Below are 4,762 nucleotides of genomic sequence, written 5' to 3' on the forward strand. Positions count from 1 at the left end.
CAAAGCCAACAGATTTGTTCCTGATGTGCCAGACGTACATTCCATTCAGCCTTCAGAGCCCATAAGTAATTTACATCACAAAGACGGCGTTCTTACTCATTTGTCTGCACAGGTTTTAATACAAAGAATTGCCTCTGAGCAGAACAAACTGCAGATTTAGTTCAACAATATGCTGCTGTTTGCAGAGTTGTTACTATCAAAGGAGCTTGAAGATGTGTGTGAGCCAAATCGACTTAAATTTGTCAAAAGACCAAAAGCTCAGCGGAGGAATAGGTTCTCTAAAACTTTGCCATGTAACCTGGTGTTTTCAATTTCTCTCCGACTCCTCCTGGCCTCCGTCAGACTTGGCTTGAAGACAAACTCAGGCAAATTAAACTTGTCAATTTGAAACGGACCCCTTTATCACACATCGGCATGGGACTGCTAAAAGGGGAGGGGCCAGAGGCGGCTGCCATTAGTGTCTCTTCCACCAAGAATCTCAGAGGTGATGTCATGAAAACTGTCACATCCAGATGAATCCAAAATGAGAACAACTAGACATTTGTTTTGTGCCATCCTGCTCGGTGCACACTCGTGCATCCGCACACACACACATTGTAGACTCTGATCTGTTTTGTTTTTTTACTAGGTTCCAACATTAATGCTTATTTTGAATTCCTTTTTTTATAGTGTTGTTTGAGTTTTTTTCTGTTTTCATGGGTTAATATTTTCTCATACAGCAAATTGTCTGCAACTTCATGCTGTTTACTAAACTGTCTCCTCAGTAAAAAAAACCTCTGTCCTCTATAGTGGGCTCCCAAAAATGACAACTTTTATTGTGCCAAACGCCAAATTTGAATTTCGAAATGATCGAGCGCATTTTTTTGCTCCAATATTTAAGAATTTGTGGGTAGTCAATTTAACTTTTAAGGGCAGTTTTTGTCCCATGCTCTTTCTTCTCACCAGCAGCCTTTACGTAATCATGTACAGCAGTGTTTTAAAGGACATCCTATCAAATTAGAGTTTAAGTTGTTACGCCCATCCCATAATATGGCCTCCTGCTCTCAGCGTATCCCTGAGAAGAAGAGCACACAACTGCCCGGCATTTAAAACACACAAAGTCTTGCACACTTGAATGTGGCAAGGGCACCAGCACTCCAGTCCGCCTTCTCTTTTCTCAGCATCCCATAATATATACAGTAAACACATGTTCTTCCCTATACAGAAGCTGAAACCACGGCAACAGGGTCAGATAAAAACCATGCTCTTGACAAATATATGAAAGACGAGCGGGATTCAATGTGCTTGTCAAGCAGGAAATAAGGAGCAGGGAGGGAGGCGGAGAGGAGGGGCGGCCATTTTTTTTTGTTGTGCCTTTGTTAGGAAAAGCATCTATTGAGTGGCATTTGGTGTCATGCCAAATGCTCTCCTCCCCAGACAGGCACACAGTAAACTGGATTAGTCACTGAGAAGCCTTTCTCCCGAAACTGACAGCCAAGGAGAGCTGAAAACTTCAAACGCATTCAGGACGTTCCTACCTAAAGACCAGTCGCTTATTCAAATGGAAATGGCATTATCGTCCCTCTCTGCCGGCGTCCGTAGCTTTCTGACTGTATGTGCTGTACATGTGAATGGGGACTGCAGGATTAAAATGGCCAAGAGGCCGACTCAATGAGGAGCTCGCTCCAGGTTTTGTTCAGCCAAGCCCTCTCTGGTGTTTCGTCATTGTTCCCGCCAGGCTGCTGCCCTCTGAGTGCTCATGTAATTCTGTGCGCGCATTTGTAGTTTTCTCATTTAAACACTTATTTCTGTGTATTGTGTGTGTGTGTTGACAATATTTCTGTCACGTCATCGTTTCTTCATTTCGGTGGTGCAAGTGTTGACTTCTTTCATTGTTATCGAAGCCATGATGCTTTAAAATTATAGATGTAATGTTGTTAAAGTGAAAATACTTTTGTCAAAGTATTGCACCATACTTTATGCTTGAAAATACATGTTATATTTGAAATGTCTCTTTTGTTCAACAGAAATGTTGTATCTTACATTGTTTATATTGGCAAATGAGTATAATTTAAGTGTCATTTGTGTTTTGTTTCTATTGTACATAGATGGTTAATGTAATTGAGTACCTTTGAGTATTTTTTTAAAATTACGCTATGATTTATTTCACATTTTGGCAAGGTCTGACCGACTAGGCTGGTTTAAATCCTTTGTTGTTTGATCATAAATACATTATAATGTTGACCTGATGGTTGTGCTAGATGAGATGTCAGGAGATCAATGAAATAATATTAATCTCAACACATTGAGTGAAATATATACGATGCTGCTCTGTAACTAAGTCTTTTAATCTGAATCTGATCTGTTAACAGTGCGACACAGAATATTTGAGTCATTACTGATTAACAGGTTTATGATCTCGCTATTTTAATCCTCAACCAGAAGTGTGTGTGCGCGTGTGTGTGTGTGTGTGTGTGTGCGTGTGTGTCTCTCCTTGGGAGGCCAGCTGCTGAGGATCAGGGGAAAACGTGCCAACTGATAACAGCCACATCACACACACACGTCACACACACACACAAATCCCCCTCTTTATCCCCCACACACAATAAACCCCAAAAACCTCCCGTATATCCTGTTTGCAGAACCATGTTTCATTCAACACACACACACAATTTTAGTTATTAGAAAACCCAGACTCATGAGATTGTAAATCTCTCAGCCCAACTTAAGTAGATGAAGTCTGCATAGTTTTAACTCAACACTTTCCCTTTTCATGATCCAGCTGATACATTTGGTGCTCTTGAGAATTCCTCCGCATGTTGATTAATGTGTGTTTACGCGACACATTTTGAGCCTCTCATTCAGCTCCGACTGTGATTCTGAACTACTGTTTATTTTAGCCTAGTGGAGGGAAACCTTTCATCTGCCCCGCCACCATAAAATAAAACTCAACACCAGACTCAAACTGCTGGACAAACACAATAAACTCTGAAACCGCGAAGCAATCTCCACACAGACATCCCAACAGAGAAGTTGGGATCTGCTGTGGCATGGGAGATTACCCAAAAGATTAGTCTGTTTATTTGAGTTCATTTTAACATGGAGGGGCATTAAAGACGATAAAAATGTGTTTGTGTGGGTTTGGTTTAAGTGCTGTGACTCACCTGCTGATGAAAGATGATTATTGAAGTGGACAGAATGCGTCTTGAATTTTATCCTTGTTTAGTTCAGATGGCCATTAACATCAGTGTATATTATTTTATAAACTTCTAAGACTATTTACTTATTCCACTACAAACCATCAGTGAAAGAATGGCAGTAAAAAAAAACATTTGGATGTTTTTCTTCTCTCATTTAAAGCCCCATTAGTTCTAATTTAACCACATCCTGATACGTCCTGTTGTGATCAAGGCTTTGTTTTACAAGAGACGTCACATTTACAGTGAAAATGAAAACTTTTATTGCAACGAATAACCTTTAATTGGGAAATTACTTAATTCAAATAGGATGCTGTTGCATGTGTGGACCTGATGCAAACCATCCATCCAGACCACATACTCGTCTGCTCTCCATCATGTCCCTCATCATGGCCGCCATTTGCGCAAGCTCGTCTATCAGGACTGGTCCAGAACAAAGACCTGGCAGCCTGTAACTCTAGACAGGGACATGAAACGCTGACCTTTGACTCCATGTGTGATACAAGTGGCAGTGTTGTCCCACAGGTCAGCGATAAACGTGCCAAACGCATTCCCGGCCGCCATCCCAGCCGCGCTCCTGTGGCATGTTAGCGCTGGAGCGGCTAAAACACTTGTGACATTTGTTTTTGTGTGCCAGTAAATACAACTCTCAGCGCCGTGATTATTAGACTAACAAGGTGTCTGCTAGTTTGGCGAGTTTGGGGTTTATCTGAGCTAACTTATGTTATTGTTTGCATGAAACATTATACAGACTCATTTTACGTCAAACATCTCGTTATAGAAACGTTGAATCCGAGGAGGAAATCCAAACATTGTATGTTGAGGGTGTGGAGCACCGAGATTTAAATTAATCAAATCAAACCGTATGAGCACACATCTGTTTCTCAGCTGGCATTAAACACAAGTACTGGGCTTTTTTTTAAAGTCCATAATCTGATGCACAAATGATTATGTTTAAAAGTCAGACCATCCAAAAATATAACTTTACATTTATTTTTTTATTTGTATTACCACTATTCAAATCTAGGGTCAAAGGTTTTAGTTTTCCTGGTTATGAGATTTCAGTTTCAACCCCAATGTAATTACGGAATGGCATTTGTTTTTTGGTGCTAACAACAGGGATTTTAATAAATCAAACATCCTGGTTACTCTGGAAACAAATGAAGTTGTGCTGATGATTTGCCAAAAGTGTTCAAGTTGTGTCTACTTCTGCACTACTCTACTTATTGGTTCAGTGTTCAGGCATTTCTTTTTTATGAGGTTTTGACACTTAGTGTTGCTTTAAGAAGCCAGGATTGAGGAGCACAAACTCTTTCACAATTAGTTTTCTCTGGATCAACCACATCACACACTTATAATGAGACTTTTTCTATGTAAAGTCACATTGAAAAATGTGGTCTGTGAATTATCTGTAATAATCTTGCACATTAATTATTAAGCAAGGCAGCAGAAATCTCTGAAGCAAGTGTCTCAAAATCTACCTCTGTGGCTAGATACTCGTCATAACTAAGTATTACAAAAATAATTGTTTAATGTGCATTAATAAAGTAGGTCTAGCACACCTCTGTCTTTATTGCTGTTAACTG

This window comes from Clinocottus analis, unplaced genomic scaffold (assembly GCF_023055335.1).
Source record: "Clinocottus analis isolate CAN_PGR_092001 unplaced genomic scaffold, fCliAna1.0.p SCAF_27, whole genome shotgun sequence".
Lineage (NCBI taxonomy): Eukaryota > Metazoa > Chordata > Actinopteri > Perciformes > Cottidae > Clinocottus > Clinocottus analis.